Raw genomic sequence first — 19,031 nt, forward strand, 5'->3', positions numbered from 1 at the left:
CAGTCTTCACTCCTGGGAGAGGGGATGGGTGGAAGTGTTTACCAGTTATAGGGGGAATTGATGTCAGGTTGGCTCATCGGTTACCAGGGAAACCACACCCCTCACTGCCCCTTTGATAAGTTATCGTGGTGGAGATGTTCTGATCTGAAGATTAGGCCAGGCATTTACTGATTAGGCTCTGTGATTAAGAGGGAAGGTCAGTCATGTGAGTAGGGTGTAGGTGGAGAAGGGACTGGTGAACAGGGGTTGTAGAGAGAGCAAGAGAACAGTCACCTGGGGTGCCCTCATCATATAACCCTAAAAATGAAATTAGTACAAATTAATAGAAAAATAATTATACTAACTTTTATTAAAGTTTAATTTTATTTAATGTCACAGATATAGATGTGGGAGATGATTAATTTACCTTGTGCCCTCTGAATTATGTCAGTTGAAATATTTTTCAAATCAATGAGTATAATTGAATTTTAGTAACAAAAGCTGAACTTAACAGCAAAATCAGTGATTTTCATGATCTGAGCACAGCTGCCTGATCTCAGAACTAATCAGGACTGATCTCAATTAGAAGTCATCAGGAACTGTATCATTATGAGAGTTAACTGATAGTAAAAGCATGTTTCTCACCTTCTTAGAGATTTTATTTGTAATACAGTAAGTCCCCTACATACGAATACTTCAAGTTGCAAACTTTCAAAGATGCGAACATGTGTTCGCATGTCCAGTCACGTAAGTTAGTTCACGTCTGACGTATATTATCACGTACGTGCATCCTCTACAAGTGGTTGTGCTTTTGTGTACTTTACTGTACAGTACTGTATAGAGTACAGTAGTACAGTATCTTTATGTCAAGCCCAGAATGTCCGGAAGCAAGCATAAAAGCAGCAGTATATAGCCAACTGTGTTAGTTGTGTTGGACTTTCGAACAAATTGGACTTACGAACGCGCTCTCGTAACAGAACTCGTTCGGGACTTACTTTATCTTTTTATTCAAAAGACAGAAATAAAAATACAAAGCCATCTATAATGAGTTGGAATGAATGAGAATCCATATTATCAGGAATAAAGAGATAGGATGAACACATACTTCTACTTTTTCTCCTAAAAAAAGTAGATCTTTTAGTAGTCCTAAAAGATCAGTAAAGGGAAATTAGAGAGGAGACAAAATCAACACAATTTTAGAAACTAGGGAGTATATGAATAATTGAAGACTGGATGCTAAACTCAGTAGCAGAGAAAATCAAGAAAATAATCTGATTTACCCTCCAAAAGACTAAAAAAACTCAAGAATGGCAGCATGTGGAAGTGGAAGTGGAAGTGAAAGGAGGATTGGTTGAAAGTCAGTTGAAGAAGCCCTTGGTTCCTGGGACCTCCTCTCAAAATTAGCTAACCAGTCAGCTGGACAAGTGCCCAGCTCTTTACCCCTCACTTTGGCAAAGCCCAGAAATTTATTCTTTGGAGAGGGCAAAAATAGAGACTCTATCTAGAGCAGAAGACACCAGGCATAGTGGAGGGCAGGAGTCCCATACTGAAAATAATCAACCTTTTAGTCCTTTTCTCCTAACTATGAGCAGCTGACCAAGGATTACTAGATATTTGAGGAAACCCTGTAGTGTATGAAAGGTAGAGATTAAAATAAACAGGATAGAGCAACTGAGAACAGATCTTTTGCAGAGGAAAATAACAACCATTATAAACAACTTCAGGGAAATAAGAGAAAATAATACGGTCATGAAATAAGGAGTTACTGTAAAAGAGTAATAATTCTGATTTTTAAAAGAGGCTCTTAGACATTAAAATTCTGATAGCAGAGATCAAAAAAGCTTTGTAGAAGTACTTAGAAAATTAATGTTGAAGAAATCTGTGAAAAAGTCAAGTAAAAGAACAAAGGTTACAGAAAAGAAGTGAGGAGTATTAAGAAACTTACAGGGGCAGTCCAGGAATTTCAGTATTCAAATAATAGTAGTTGGGACTTCCCTGGTGGCACAGTGGTTAAGAATCTGCCTGCCAGTGCAGGAGACACGGGTTCGAGCCCTGGTCTGGGAGGATCCCACATGCTGTGGGGCAACTGAGCCCGTGCACCGCAACTACTGAGCCTGCACTCTAGAGCCCGTGTGCCACAACTACTGAAGCCTGCGTGCCTAGAGCCCGTGCTCCGCAACAAGAGAAACCACCACAATGAGAAGCCCACGCACTGCAATGAAGAGTAGTCCCCGCTCACCACAACTAGAGAAAGCCCGCACGCAGCAACAAAGACCCAACACAGCCAAAAATAAATAAATTAATTTAAAAAACCCAAAAAACACCAGTAGTTCCCAGAAGAAACAGAGAAAATGCGGAAGAAATCATCAACAAAATGATTCAAGAAAACTTTCTTGGACCAAAGAACATGAGGTTCTGGTTCAAAAGGCTTATTGAGTACTCATTACAATGGATGAATATAAACACAAACTAAGACACATCATGGTGAAATTTCAAATCACTGGGTGAAACAGAAGATCTTTCCATGCTTTCAGAGAGAGAAAAAAATGTGTCAAACAAAGTAACAGGAATCAGTTGGCTTTGGACTTCTAAATGGTAGCATTAGATACTAAATGAGAAATGGAGCATCACCTTCAAAATTCTGAGGGAAAATAATTTCAACCCCTTTGTATTTCATATGCATTGAAACTATTAATCAGATATAAGAGTTAAATTAAGAAGTTTTAAGACATGTAAGGTTTTTGTTTTTTTGGTTTGTTTGTTTGTTTGTTTGCCTACCTTGTACCCTTTCTTAGAAATCTGTTGGAGGATGTGATCCATCAAAATGAGAAAGGCAGCCAAATAAAAAAGGGAAAAGTTACAGGAAATAGGAAATTTAACAAAAGAGAAGGGTAAAGAAATCTTCAGCATACAATGAAAAGACAGGGTTGGAGGGCAAACAGACCAGATTGGAGTCGGTTAGAAGCTTCCAGAAGAGCCATTCTCAGGAAAATGAAATTGGTAGAAATCTGATGCATTTAATTATCTTTAGAAAAGTTTTAAGTAATTGATGAAAGGCTTAGGGTTGAATTGGTGATAAATACATAAAGTATAAAGTGAAAAAAGATCTAAACTCAAATAAAAGCAAGTAATGTGTGAAAGGAGATGTTAGAATAAGTTCTCAGTCCTTGGGGTAGTGTCTGGAGTAGCTGAAGTTCATGTCAGTCACCTCCAGTGGTAAACCATATCAGTTTTCTCCAGTGTGGTACAAATATTTTTATTATTTGATTTGGACCATTATGGTTGAGCAGTAGTGCTCTAAAGCAGGGTGAGCAAATCTGGCCTGTGTGGCCTGCTTTTGTACAGTTAATAGATTTGATTTGCTAAGACACTTTTAATTATTTTTGTATCTGTGTTCATGTGCGATATTGGCCTTTAATTTTCCTGTCTTAAGATGTCTTTGTCTGATTTTTGTATCAAGGTACTCCTGGTCTCATAGAATCAGTTAAAAGTTGAGAGATATTTCTCCCTCTTCAATTTCCTGTAATATTTTTTATAGAATTGATATTATTTCATTCATAAATGTTTGATAGAATTTCCCAGGGAGGCATCTGGGCCTGGAATTTTCATTGTGGGAAAGTTTTAAAATATAAATTAAATTTCTTTAGTATATATAGGACTATTCGAATTAACTCTTTCTTCTTGAGTAACCTTTTTAAATCTATAGAATCTGTAGTGGTGTCACCTCTCCTCATTTCTAATATGGGTAATTTGAGTATTCTTTCTCCTTGTCTTGATCATTCTAGATTGAGATATATCAATTTTATTGATCTTAAAGAATCAGTTTCAGTTTTCATTCATTTTCTGTATTGCTTTCCTGTTTTCTATTTTATCAATTTCTTCTTTGCTCTTTATTATTTCCTTACTTCTGCCTGCTTTGGGTTTAATTTTCTCTTCTTTTTCTAGGTTCTTAAGGTAGAAGCTAAGATCACTGATATTGGAACTTTCTTTTCTAATACAGGAATTTTAGTGCTATAAATTTCCCTCTATGTACTGACTTAGCTGCATTTCACAGACTTTGATGAGTCATGCTTTTCATTTATTTCAAAATACTGCCTAATTCCCCTTTTGGTTTCTTCTTTAACCCATCTGTTATTTAGAAGTGTGTTGATGTAGTTTTCAAACATTTGAGAATTTTCCAGATACCTTCCTCATATTAATTTCTGGTTTAATTTTGCTGTGGCCAAAGAACACACATTCCGAGTTAAATCACGTTTTATTGAGATTTGTTTTATGGCCCAGGAAATTTTGTATCTTAAATGTTCTGTGTGCACTTAAAATATGTGTATTATGCTCTTTGGGGGTGGAAGGCTCTACGAATATTAGTCTGGTTGAGTTAATTGATAGTGTTGTTCAAGTCTTCTATATCTTTGCTGATTTTATGTCTGCTCATTCTGTCAGTTATTAAGAGAGGAATATTGAAATCTCAGACCATAAGTGTGGATTTATCTATTTCCCCTTGCAGTTCTACCACATTCCTCATACCACTGATCCTCTGGTCAGAAAGGATTCCCCTTCCTTAGAGATTTAAGTATGCCCTACAGCTGCCATTATTGAAATAGTCTTACCTATAGGCGGGGCTGGAAGAGGAAGGTAAAAAGAGAAAAAGGCCAGATCTTCCCACTCTCACAGTCCTATATGGTCTGTCCCCCCACCACTGCCCCATTTATACTCTCTAATCAGAAAGAGAAGACTTGTATCTGTTTGACTCTGGTGTGCCAATCCAGGATTTGGATTTCCTTTGAGTTCAGGCTGGGAGTTTGGTCACATTAAAAAACAACAGGAAATGCATCACTGAATTGGTTGTCCTTCAAGCTCTGGTTTCCTTCCACAATTTGCCTGCTACTGTTTAGTTTTCAGAGTCCTCAGATTGCTGCTCCATCATTCTTTCCAGGGTTTTCAGTTACATTCATGGGTTTTAGTTATATTCAGTTAAGGCAAAGTGTGCTTGCTCCATTTTAACCCAGAACCAGAAGAGCTCTTCCATTTTTTTTTTAATAAATTGATTTATTTTATTTATTTTGGCCACGTTGGGTCTTCGTTGCTGCGCGTGGGCTTTCTCTAGTTGAGGCAAGCAGGGGCTACCCTTCGTTGCGGTGTGCAGGCTTCTCATTGTGGTGGCTTCTCTTGTTGCAGAGCACGGGCTCCAGGCGCACGGCCTTCAGTAGTTGCGGCATGTGGGCTCAGTAGTTGTGGCTTGTGGGCTCTAGAGTGCAGGCTCAGTAGTTGTGGCGCACCGGCTTAGTTGCTCCATGGCATGTGGGATCTTCCCAGACCAGGGATCGAACCCATGTCCCCTGCACTGGCAGGCAGATTCTTAACCACTGTGCCACCAGGGAAGTCCCTTTCCATTTTATTATATTTTGTGTTGGCCTGTTTGGAGGGTGATATTCAAAATATTTAATAATTGGTATGCCATAAATATCAACCAACCAGAACAGATGCCAGTCTGTTCAGAACAAACATTATCTTTAAACAACTGATATGCCTGTAGAGGGCCATAACGCTTGATAATCTGCCCTGCCTGATTGTGGATATAGTTGCTATTTAAGTCTCTTCTCAGTAGTAATGGCAGACATGTAAGGTAAGGTGTCTGGTGAGGTGTGCTAATCTTTGGGCATGAGGGCTCTCTCCTGTGTGTTAACTAACTAGTTTGGCCTCTGATCTTTCAGATGTAGTGGATTCTGACTCAAATATACCCACACTCATTGCTCTGGTATAGGGACAGAGACCTCTGATGTCATCTGCTTATCAAATGTAGGAGATGGGAGATGGCCTGACTACTTGGACTGAATCAGATCCCATGCCACTCATTAAGATTGCTGCCCCTGAGAACTTCCTGTTCCTTGCATCTCTTGCTTTTGTGGTTAAAACAGACCTGGAAACACTCTCATCTTTTACAGTTATCCTCCTACACATGCTGTGGGCTATAATTTCCTCCCTCCAGTTGCATGTAGTTTCTGTCTTCCATGGATTTCTTAACATTCCTCCTCCATTATTGGCTTTTTGTTTTGTTTTATAATGCTTTAAGAATTTGTTCTTTTTAAGATACATTTTCTATCATTTCCCCACCACCTATATTGTTGTCATTTTAGTCTGAACTACCATCGTTTCTTTCCTTTACTACTATTATAGTGTCCTAACTTATTATTTCCATTCTTGCCAACATATAGTCTGTTGTCCATTTGATAGCTATACTGCTCTAGTTAAAATAAATCAAATCGTATATTTCCCCAAACTTGAAAAAAAATTCTCCAGTGGCTTCCTATCACATTCAGAATAAATTCCAAAGTCTTTTTTTAAATTTAGGGAAGGCTCTTTTATTTATTTATTTATTTTTATATTTATTTTTGGCTGTGTTGGGTCTTCGTTTCTGTGCGAGGGCTTCCTCTAGTTGCGGCAAGCGGGGGCCACTCTTCATCGCGGTGCGCGGGCCTCTTCACTATCGCGGCCTCTCTTGTTGCGGAGCACAGGCTCCAGACGCGCAGGCTCAGTAGTTGTGGCTCACAGGCCTAGTTGCTCTGCGGCATGTGGGATCTTCCCAGACCAGGGCTCGAACCCGTGTCCCCTGCATTGGCAGGCAGATTCTCAACCACTGCGCCACCAGGGAAGCCCCCAATTCCAAAGTCTTTATCATTCCCTATATGACCCTACCTAAGCTACCTTTTTCCTAATACTTTATGTCCTCCCACTCCCTTCATTATCCACTTTGTTTCATCTATGCTGGCTTTTTTGCTTAAACATGTCAAAGAGTGTTTTCTTTTCAGGGCCTGTACATTTGTTCTTTCTTGACTAAAGGACTGTAGGTTTCTACTCAGGTCAGAGAGGCCTTCTCTCTGACCACCTAAACACCCAGCTCTAGCCTTCATAATTGCCACTACTTTACTTGTTCATTGTTGTCTCAACTACCAGAAAACTGGTTTCATTTGAGCGGAGACTTTGTCTTATTCACCACTCTAGCCTTAAAACACTTGCATATAAAATTTTTTCAGTATTTGTTGAATGAAGGAATGAACAAATATCTAGCACTTAGTGTGCATGGGAAAGTATGTGGATGTGCCCAGGTCACATATTGATCCAATATTCACTTCTGTTATTTATGTAACTGAAAAAGTAAAGCAGCAGTGTGAGAAATTTGTTGGATGTATGTAGTTTGTCAGACTATCAACTATCTATTGATTTGTGAATTGAGGCTCTTGAAATAAGACTGTAAAACTGATTGTGACAGTTTAACCCTAGTATAGCCTTTAAGGTTGGGTGGTTATTTTCTGCTTTCCAGCGTAGCATTTTGTATATTATTGGGTTATATTATTTACTACATTTGGTCTTATTTGTCTGTTGGATCTCTATTTTTCTTAGTAATCTAGGAGTTCATTAATGGTAGGATCTTAGCATCTAGGACAGTACCAATGTCTTGCATTTAGGTCATCGAATTGATGAAGGAAGCTTATCAATTCTAGGAATTCTGGTTCTGTATTTCAGAAATCATGGGGTACTTCATCAGAATTGTTTTTTTATTGTACTAGCTCCATTTTCTGAATCAAATGATTTTTCATTAGAGGTCATCTGTACATAAGCCGACTTATTGCTTCTAGATACTAAATAGGTGCATGAGCTTATGTAATATGGCTGAAACCCAGTTTTGATTCACTCCTGCAAAGATAGCATTATGCAGGCATTAGATTCTGATATACAAGATGTGTATTGGTATAATAATGCCTATGATCAGTTCATGCTGGAAGACTGGGAAATTGTACAGTATTTGACTTTGTGTGATTCCCATTATTTTTAGCCAGTTTCATTTGATTATTACATGCTGGTGTATCTATAGTAATAATGTACTAAATTTTCAAATATGCTGTCTCCTGGTTCTTTTTCTTTCCTTATAAACATATGAAATATTTCATAGAAATGAGATGTTCATGTGCTTGAAACATATACAAATTATTCTTTAGTCTGGTGATGATGATTTCTTTATTAAGCCCAGAGTGTTTTATTATATAGAATGATAAGGAAAATTATTTCAATATTCAGTATATCATTTCTTTATCTCAGTGTAAGAGTATATCTGGCATAGTGGCATCACTAATGTACAGGATTATTTTGTTGTTTTAGTACTTTCTCCTTCTGATAAAGATTATTTAGCTTTCAACATAGATTGCTTTAGGAATAAAGAAAAAAAATTTAATAATACATATGTGCCAGGCTCTGAGCTAGGTGCTTTCACAAAATCCTCACTTAATTCTCAGAATAATGCTGTGAAGTAAGTATTATTTTCAGTCGGAAAATATTTCAGGCTTTACACTAATCTATGCCAAAAGTTTCAAATCAGCCTTGTTGGTAGCACATATTTAGAATCTTTCCATTCTGATATTTAAAACACAAATTTGTTTGTTGGTGGTTGGACCAACAGACTTGAAAAGATCTGACCTTAAATGATAAATCCCTCTGAAGTGTCTTTATTTCTAGTCATGTTTCTTCTGAGATTTAACTTCTTGTTGATAATTCTTTGTGTAACACTCTTTTTTCCAAAAAATTAAACTTGAATTTGGCCCTCTAGCCAACAATTTCTTATTATCTTAGGGTGCTAGGGGTATGTCAGAATGTGTTTATATATTTCAGTTACACTTTATATTTTTTAATGTGAGTTATAATAATTGTATTAAGTAAAAAATTACTTTTATCAAACTGTAGACATTTTAAAAGGGTACGTTGGGACTTCTTCCTCTTCCACTCCCCTAAAGTAACTAGTATTAACTGTATTCAGTCTGTATCCTTCCATGTTTTCCCCTAAACTCATACTGGCACATGCATGGGTGTGTGTGTGTGTGTGTGTGTGTGTGTGTTTGTGTGTATTACTTTGAAGATTTTAAAAAATAAAATGCAGTTTTAATTCTCTTCTCCCTCAGTTAACAGTGTAGCATGGCCATCCCTCCAGGAACATACTTAAATTCTAATTTCTTAAAATCTGTATAATCCTCCTTAGCTAAGTAAGCCATAATTTTTTCCACCATTTTCTCATCTATGAGTGTTCAGATTTTCAAAGTGATTCATAATAATTTACTTAGTAATATCTTAAACTCTAGGAATATGCAACCCTAAGCACGTTTTGTGTCAGAACATATTAAGTATCCTTAGTATTATGATAATTGGACTAGTTAACACTAGAAGGCTTGTAGAAGCCACTCCTTGCTTATCCATATTTATGAATGAAACGGAATAAAAGCATGGGAACTAAAAAGGTTGGAAAAGGTATGTTGGACATTTAGAAAGATTCTGATTTAAAATATTTTTATCTGAATTCTTCTGGCAAGAGATAAAAATGACAAAAACCTCTTTGAAAAACTTCATAAGTTTTATTGAAGGGTCATAAAGAGTTGGATAACAAAGGATGAGGAAGGAACCTATTAGTGAAGCCTAGGGTAAAATTATTATCTAGTAAATACATTTTGTGTTTTGTTTTGTTTGAGGACCAGGCTGGATTTAATAAGTTTTATTCCTAGTGAAGGACTGCAGAGCTGGTTCCCACAAGGGGGCAGACTAAGACAATCTGAAATCCTTGACACTATAAACGATATTTATTTTAAATTCATAATTGATTTACTAAGAAGGAGGGGGAAGTCACCAGGGACTAGAAATGAGTAGAGAGACAACTGACCAACCATCCCGTGAATGGTACCGTATGTTGAGGGCATCCACCTGCCTCTTCCCCAGTGCATGCGCGAACTTTTGGCAGGTTGGACACTCAGCTGTGGCTGTAGTCAGGTTGGCCTCAGTGAGCAGAAGCTCATATTGCTGAGCCCATGTATAAATTGCATTCCTGCTACCATGGCCTCTTTGTTAATGAGCCCATTGGGCAAAGATAGAATGGCTGGGTAAAGAGACTGGCTTAGTCCTCCAAACTGGTTATCTTATCTACGGGGTTATTAAGCACCTTCTCTGTAGAGTTTGCCCTTTGGTAAGCATTCACAGGGGGCATAAATTGCTTCATATTCTGTGCCCTTTCAAAGAGGTCTGTCCATATACCTTATCCCCAGATTTCCTTGTCACCAGTTCTCTAATTATTCCTTCCAAATCTCTGAATATCCAGTCATACCATTAAACACTGTCCATGAGTCAGTATAGAACAGTATCTCTGTCATCTCTCCTTCCAGGCAAAATGAACAACTAGGTATCCTGTTCAAACTTCTGGCCCTGGAAGGGTTTCCCTTCACCACTGTCCTTCAAGACCCCAGAATGGGGCTCTAGTATTGTTGTCATCTGCATGTTATCATGCAGAGATATCAGTAAACAAGCTTGATTTTTTTTTTTTCCCCCTCAGTGAGATGGTCATAGAGAATTCTCCATGAGATAAAATATATCCAGATTGAGAGAAAAGAAGCAATATAGCAGGAATAGGAACCTTGGGCATATGGGCCACTTGCTTATGCAAATTATTTATGCCTTCAGGACCTGCTCAAGCCTGATCTCATGTACATCCCTTCCTTCTGATGATGAAGTGCTTCAGTATACACCCAACCATATTGCTTTGTTGGTCCAACAAAACTTAGTTCATGATGGACTGCCCAGGTCGCATGGTAACATGGTGGCCCATGATCAAGCAAGCATTCATTCTAAGGCCCTGTGGTAAGCCAAAAGCTGTTTTTCAAAAAAGGGTAATAGTTATTTGTACTGGATGACATAGCTTTTTTACAGAATGCTGGAGATCTGGCCTGAGATTCACCTAAAGTTGTGCAATAACCGTTCAAGATCCCTATCTAGCACAGATACGTCAAGCAACATTGGATCTAGTGGGTTATATATCCCAAGTGGCAAAGCAGCTTTCACAGCAGCCCATATGTGTTGCAGAGCCTTCAATTGTTGTGGGCCTCTCTTACATCCAGCAGTCTTGGTAAATGGTTCATAGTTGCATACCCAAATGAGGAACAGATTGCTTCAAAAATCCAAGGAGGTCTACTGGGCATTGCACTTCTTTCTCAGTATTAAGAGAGAGTAGGTGCAGCAACTTCATCACCTTGAAAGGGATATCTTGAATTGCTCAAGACCATAGGGCTCACAGAAATTTTACCAGTGTGGAAGACCTGTGAATTTTTGTGGAATTTATTTCCCACCCTCTGGAGTGCATATATTTTACCACAGTATTTAGATCAGTTGCTGCTTCTTGTTCACCAAGTCTAATCAGCATGAAATTATTAGTGTAGTAGACCAGCATGGTGCCCTTAGAATGGAAAGGCAGTTAAGGTCCCTGTGGATTAGATTATTACTAAGACCAGGAGCATTAATAGCAGGTAGGCCAGTGAAAATGTATAGCTAACCCTGACAGCTGAATGCTTACTGCTTATGATGATCTCATTCTCAGGTCTGTAGCTGCAGACCTGGTACCAGGGATATGTTGATTTGCTTTAGCAAGAAAACCACATCTAAAGCAGCAGCAGCAGTGGGATACACAACCTGAATAAATTACAAAAATCCATTGTCATTCTCCAAGATTTGTCTTTCTTCTGCTTAGGCCATATAGATGAGTTGAATGGGAATGTGGTAAGAGTCATCACCCTAGGATCTTTCCAGTATTTAGTGATTGGATCATACTTTTTGCCTTGTATTCTAGAAACTAAGTGAACTTGATTCTGGACATAGGTGTAAAGCTTTTACTGTGCAATACAGTAGTCATTGACCACAGGTAGCTGTGAGTGCTTGAAATGTGACTGGTCCAAAAGGAGATGTGTTGTATGTGTAAACTACACACTAGATTTTGAAACTTTCTGTCTTCCCGTTCATTCAGTAATGTTTGCCTTTACTTATTGAAGCATTGTCATAATAGTTGCTTTAAGGTCTTTGGTGTTTAATTCTAATATCTGTGTAATCTTGGGAATAACATCTGTTGACTTTTCCTTCTCATGTTGAGATTTCCCTGTTTCTTCATATGCCATATTATTTTGGATTATATCTTGGACATTTTGAATATGATGATATGAGACCCTAGGTTTTATTTAAGTTCTAAGGAAAAGGTTGATTTGTGTGTGTGTGTGTGTGTGTGTGTATGTCAGTGTCTAGTCAACCAGATTATGTTCAGGAAACAGATTCCTACCTGCATTCTCAGGGCTCTAGTTCCAACGTCAGTTCGGTTTTCTGAGCATTTCTATTTAGATCATTTCCATGTGTGTGACCCAGTGTCCATTCTGGGACCAGAGTGGTAGTAAGTATATCTTGTTGCTCTGTTCTTAAAGCCTATGGTATGGATGTTTAGGGTCACATCCGTGCACGCAGAGCTCAGAGGTGAGCCCTGAAGTTCATATACAACTCTATGGGATTGTTTGCTTGATATCCCTCCACACCCCAATCTTACCAACATTTTCCAGCTCTCAGACTCTCCCTTGCCAGTAGTCTGGCTAAAAAACAGGGACTCTAGTTTTCCTGTTCCGCTGTTCAATTCCTACAACTGTGTCTGTATCCAAGTCAAGTGATAAGAGGACAGAGAGATAAAAAGCAGTGAGGATTTGCCTCACACTCTTGGGATTACAATTCCTGGGGTCAGAAAAAAGGGTTCACTTCTCCCAGGGTTTTAGGTACCTGCCCAGTCACCACTACCATCTCTCTGCTGCTACTGCCATAGAATTGGCTGGAGACCAGGATAGAAGAGAAGGGAAAAAAGAGGGATTTCCCCTAGTTTCTCAGACCAACAAGGGCCCCCTTCCCTGTTCCTCACTAGAAAGGGAGGGATTTTCTTGGAGCTTTTTCTTATCCGGTGTACACTTCTCAGTTTTGGGCTGCCTTTGAGTACAGGCGAGGCAATACCTGAGAAAAAAACATGGCAAACTCACCACCACTTCAGTGGAACTTCACATTCTGTGCTTCTTTTCCAATCTGCCTGCTACTGTTTATTTTCATAGTCTTCAGTTAGGTACTCTATGCATTCTTTTTGTTTGGTTGGTTTTTGGTTATAGATTTATTTGTTTTAAAAAATAGATTTTCTATTTTAGAGTAGTTTTAGGTTCACAGCAAAGTTGAGTGGAAAGTACAGAGTTTCTATATATGCCTCTTGCACCCACACACCCACAGCCTCCCCCACTGTTAACATCCCAGCACCATAGTGGTACATTTGTTACAATAGATGAAGCGACATTGACACATCATTATCACCCACAGTTCATAGTTTACATTAAGGTTCACTCTTTTTTTTTTTTTTTTAAGGAAGGCTTTCATTTTTATTTTTTAAAAAATTTTTAAAAATTAATTAATTAAATTTATTTTTTGGCTGCGTTGGGTCTTCATTGCTGCACGTGGGCTTTCTCTAGTTGCGGCTAGGGGAGGCTACTCTTCATTGCGGTGCGCGGGCTTCTCATTGTGGTGGCTTCTCTTGTTGTGGAGCACAGGCTCTAGATGTGCGGGCTTCAGTAGTTGTGGCACGTGGGCTCAGTAGTTGTGACTCTCGGGCTCTAGAACGCAGGCTCAGTAGTTGTGGCACACGGGCTTAGTTGCTCCGCAGCAGGTGGGATCTTCCTGGACCAGGGCTTGAACCCGTGTCCCCTGCATTGACAGGTGGATTCTTAACCACTGTGCCACCAGGGAAGCCCTGAAACAGGCTCTTAGAGTTGGTTCATGGTCCATCTCTTTGAGCAAGTTGTCTCCTGTTTGGACTTGGAACTTAATCTCAAAGAAATTAGTATTTTGCATCAAAATTTTGGCAAGTTTTGCCAAGTGTGATTATGATATTACCCATGATACTGAATTGTTGAAAAACTTGCCTTTCTGTGCCTGATGTCTTTCTGGTGTTATTTGACCTATTACTAGTAGATTGGGGAGGAAAATGTCTGTTTCATCCAGTCACAAATCCCAAATGTATTTCATAGATTACTGAGGTAAGTTAAACATTATTATGTTTTCAGCTTTCATCTTACCTTCTACAATAGCCATTCAGTGGCTGTTCTCTTGTTGCGGAGCATGGGCTCTAGGTGTGCAGGCTCAGTAGTTGTGGCTCTCAGGCTCTAGAGTACAGGCTTAGTAGTTGTGGCGTACGGACTTTGTTGCTCCGTGGCATGTGGGATCTTACTGGACCAGGGCTCGAACCTGTGTCCCCTGCGTTGGCCGGCAGATTCTTAACCACTGTGCCACCATGGAAGCCCTCCCTGTGCTATCTTAATTCAACTTTTGAATATCTAATCACCGGGTATCCAGCAAAACTGAATTTTTTCTGTCACATTAGCAGTTTATTTTTTTCTGCCATATCTCGATCACATTATTTCAGTAACTTTTATTCAGTTGATTATAGCAGGAAAAGTGAGTGGTAGGAAAAGGAAGATTGAGTAATTTGGGGTACCAGTAAATATCATCTTACATGCTTGGTAAACTGGATTTCTTTTCTTTTTTTTTTTTTTTTAACATTTATTTATTTACTTGGCTGTGCTGGGTCTTAGTTGCGGCACGGGGGTCTTCATTGCTGCATGCGGGATCTTTGTTGCAGCATGCAGGATCTTTTAGTTGCGGCACGTGGGATCTTTAATTGCGGCATGTGGGATCTTTTAGTTGCGGCATGTGGGATCTTTTAGTTGCGGCATGCAGAATCTTTAGATGCAGCATGCGATCTCTTTATTTGCGGCAAGTGGGATCTAGTTCCCTGACCAGGGATTGAACCCGGACCCCCTGCATTGGGAGTGTGGAGTCTTAGCCACTGGACCACCAGGGAAGTCCTGGTAAATTGGATTTCAAATTTTTTACTTCCTTCCTGTTATAAAATTATACATCCATTCCTTTTGCTATGCAGCTTTTCAGTGGTTCCCACTGAAATGCGCCAGGTGTATTTCCATGCCCCGTTGATGTTTTTCTTGGACTTGCTTGGACCAGTAAAATATTAGTGAACAGAGGTCTTAAATATGGTCCTCTGATTTAACTTGGTCTCCTGCAGCCCTGTGATCTACCATGACAGGAGTGTGCCCCACATATTCACTGCCCCTTCAGTGACTAGGCCCAATATGAATGACACATTGGAATAGTTCTGAACTTGATAACCCAACCAAGATCAGCTGATCCACAGTCAATCTGCAGACTCATGAGCATAAAAGTGAATGTTGTAGACTACAGAGATTTTGAGGTTGTTAGTTACCCAAGAAAAACTGGCTAATGCAGTCAGATTCTGTTAATGCATACCAGTACTTTTCTTTACTTGAAACATATATTTTTAGTTTTTTCTCTGTAGTTATAGGGCAGAGAAGATAGAGGAAAATATTTTTAAGCAAAAAAGTAAACTAGGACATCCATACTGGACTAATTGCAGTATTATTCCTTAAGGAGTATTATTAGATTCTAAAATTATCAGCTAAGTTTTAACATTAGAACATTTCAAGTGAAAAGAGATACTTCACTAAATCAAATGCATTCTTCTAGATATATTGCCTTTAAACAATCTAGTGCTGATTTTTCTTTAATTAGGGAATTATTACACTAATGACATGCCTCTTTGTAAACCTGTAAAATACTATAATTTCATATAAATCAGTCTCATGTCTATTCATGAAAGCCGAAAGATTAGAAATCTATTAAGAAAGAGACTTGAAAAATAGGTCTAGGAGATGTAGTATTCATCTAATCACAGTTCCAGAGAGAAAGAGAAGAGAACCGTTGGAAGAAAAGAATTGGTCAACATACTAAAAGAAAGGACCCAGTGACTAATGAGAAATAAAATGTTAAGACCTATTCTGGTAAAATTTTTGAAATCCAAAGATAAGGAATAAATCCTAGATTTCTACCAACAGAAGTTTGGGGGAAAGATAATAGTGATCTGGACTATGGTAGTGATAGGAGAAATGAAGAGAACATGGTAGATTTGAACTCTATATGAGGTTGATAATCTGCAGAATAGCTATTGCATTTGTTGCAAAGGGATGTGATGGGAAGAAATGAATGATTACTAGTCTTCTGGTTTGCATAAATATGTGAGTAGGTGGTAAATATCTACGTAATATTTTTTAATTGAGGTAATTTACCATTTTTACCATTTTAATGTGTGCAATTCAGTGGTTTTAGTACATTTACAGTGTCGTGCAACCATCACTGCTATATAATCCATCACCCCAGAAGGAAACCCTGTACCTATTAAGCAGTCACTCCCCATTCCTGTAGTCACCCCTGGCAACCACTAATCTACTTTCTGTCTGGATTTGCTTATTCTGAACATTTCATGTAAATGGAATCATACAACATGTGGCATTGTTTTTGTCTGGCTTCTTTCACTTAGTATAACGCTTTCAAAGTTTATCAGTGTTGTAGCATGAATTAAGCCTTCATTATTTTTATTGCTAAATAATATTTCATTGTATAGATATACCACATTTTGTTTATTGATTCATCAATTAATGACATTTGAGTTGTTTCTGCTTCTTGGCTATTATGAATAATGCTTCTGTGAACATTCATGTTCAGGTTTTTGCTTGAAAACCTGCTTTCATTGCCTTTGGGTATATACATAGAAGAGGGATAGCTGGGTTGTATGGTAATTCTGTGTCTAACTTTTTGAGGAACTGCCAAACTGTTTTACACAGCAGCTGTACCATCTTATATTCCCACCAGCAATGTATGAAGGTTCTAATTTCTCCACATCCTTACCAACACTTCTTTGTTGTTGTTGTTGTTTTAATAGCCATCCTACTGGGTGTGAAATGGTATTTCATTGTGGCTCTGATTTGCATTTCTTTAATGACTGATGATATGAGTATCTTTTTATGAGCTTATTGTCCATTTGTATTGTACATTTCTCTTCGGAGAAATGTCTGCTCAAGTTTTTTGCCTACTTTTAAATTGCATTGTGTCTCTTTTTGTGGTTGAGTTCTAGGAGTTCTTTTTATGTTCTTGATTCTAGACTCTTTTTTTTTAAAGTTTTTTGTTTTAAAAACTTTTTTTGGCTGTGCCACGCTGGCATGCGGGATCTTAGTTCCCCAACCAGGGATTGAACCTGTGCCCCCTTCAGTGGAAGCACGGAGTCTTAACCACTGGACTGCCAGGGAAGTCCCCTCAATTCTAGACTTTTATCAGATAAATGATTTGCAAATATTTTCTCCCATTCTGAGGGTTGTCTTTTCACTCTCTTGATAGTGTCCTTTGATGCACAAATGTTTTATCTTCCAGTTTGCTGATTCTCTCTTCATCTGTGTCTATTCTGTTTTTTCAATCCATCTATTGAGTTTTTATTGTCATAATTTTAATTCATTGCTGAAATTGTAAACTTTTACTTTCTTTAAATATTAAGCATGTTATTTTTTTCTTTTTACATAACATGACACACAATTTTAATACAGCATTTGGTCAGTATTTCTCAATAGAAACTCTCAGCACTTTTGACTCAGTAATTGACTATGTCTAGGAGCCATGATGTATATTAGGTCTCCAGAACTTATTCATCTAATAACTGAAAGTTTTTACCCTTTGACCAACATCTCCTTTTGCCACCACCATTCTCCTCTCTACTACTATGATTTTGACCTTATTTTTTAGATTCCACATATAAGTGAGATTACGTAGAGATTATTTCTTTCTGTGTCTGGTGGCTTATTTCACTTAGCATAATGTCCTCCAGGTTCATCCTGTTGTTGCAAGTGGAAGGAGTTCCTTCTTTTTTAAGGCTGAATAATATTCCTCAGAGAGAGAGGGAGAGAAAGGGAAAGAGAGAGAGAGAGACAGAGAGAGTGTGTGTGTGTGTGTAAAATCACATTTTCTTCATCCATCCATCCATTGACAGACACTGAAATTGTTTCTATATTGTGGCTACTTTGAATAATGCTGCAGTGAACATGGGAGTGCAAGTATCTCTTTGAAATGGTAATTTTATTTCCTTTTGATATATACTCAGAAGTAGGTTTGCTGGCTCATATGGTAGTTCCATTTTTAATTTTTTGAGGAATCTCCATACTGTTTTTTGTGATCGTTGTACCAATTTACATTCCCACCAACAGTGTATAGGGGTTCCTTTTTCTCTACATCATTGCCAATACTTATTATCTTTTGACTTTTTGGTAATAGCTGTCCTAACAGGTGTGAGGTGGTATCTCAGTGTGATTTTGATTTTTGTGATTGGTGATTGTTGATGTTGAGTACATTTTCGTGTGCCTGTTGGCCATTCGTATGCCTTCTTTGGAAAATATTTATTCAGGTCCTTTGCCCATTTTTTAAAATATTTATTTATTTATTTATAATTATTTTTTTGGCTGTGTTGGGTCTTCATTGCTGTGCATGGGCTTTCTCTAGTTGCGATGAGTGGGGGCTACTCTTTGTTGTGGGGCATGGGCTTCTCATTGCAGTGGCTTCTCTTGTTGAGGAGCATGGGCTCTAGGCATGCAGGCTTCAGTAGTTCTGGCTCATGGGCTCTAGAGTGCAGGCTCAGTAGTTGTGGCGCATGGGCTTAGCTGCTCCGCGGCATGTGGGATTTTCCTGGACCAGGGCTCGAACCCATGTCCCCTGCATTGGCGGGCGGATTCTTAACCACTGCGCCACCAGGGAAGTCCTGCCCATTTTTTAATTAGGTTTTTTGTTTGTTTGTTTTATTTTGCTATTGAGTATGAGTTCTTTACATATTTTTAGTATTAACCCCTTATCAGGTATTATGGTTTGCAAACATTTTGTCCCATTCTGTAGGTTACCTTTTCATTTTGTTGATGGTTTCCTTTGCTGTGCAGAAACTTTTTAGTTTGATATAGTCTCACTTGTTTTACTTTTGTTTTTGTTGCTTGTGCTTTTGATGTCAAATCCAAAAAAAATCATTTTCAAGATGAATTTCATGGACTTTTCCCCCTGTGTTTTCTTCTAAGAGCTTTATGGTTTCAGGTCTTAGGTTTAAGTTTTAACCCATTTTCAGTTGATTTTTGTGTATGGTGTAGGATAAGCATCCAGTTTCATTCTTTTGCATGTGGATATTCAGTTTTTCCAATGCTATTTATTGAAGAGACTATCCTTTCCCCATTGTATATTCTTGGTGCCCTTGTCAAAGATTAGTTGACCGTATATGCATGGGTTTATTTCTAGGTTCT

The 19,031-nt window shown here is 38.4% G+C and overlaps 1 protein-coding gene across 7 annotated transcripts in view; it reads left to right on the plus strand.

The window, feature by feature from the left end:
- TANC2 (tetratricopeptide repeat, ankyrin repeat and coiled-coil containing 2) overlaps positions 1 to 19,031 on the plus strand; it is a 351,153-nt gene that overhangs the window by 94,365 nt on the left and 237,757 nt on the right. The window contains exon 1 of one of the 7 annotated variants that reach the window (XM_061174775.1): positions 10,637 to 10,644. The exons of the other annotated variants lie outside the window; for them this stretch is intronic. The gene's annotated coding sequence lies outside the window, so the exon portion shown is untranslated. Of the gene's footprint in view, positions 1 to 10,636; positions 10,645 to 19,031 lie in introns of those variants that run through there. 7 annotated transcript variants of the gene reach the window in all.

The sequence above is a fragment of the Eubalaena glacialis genome, chromosome 19, assembly GCF_028564815.1.
Source record: "Eubalaena glacialis isolate mEubGla1 chromosome 19, mEubGla1.1.hap2.+ XY, whole genome shotgun sequence".
Taxonomy (NCBI): Eukaryota; Metazoa; Chordata; class Mammalia; order Artiodactyla; family Balaenidae; genus Eubalaena; species Eubalaena glacialis.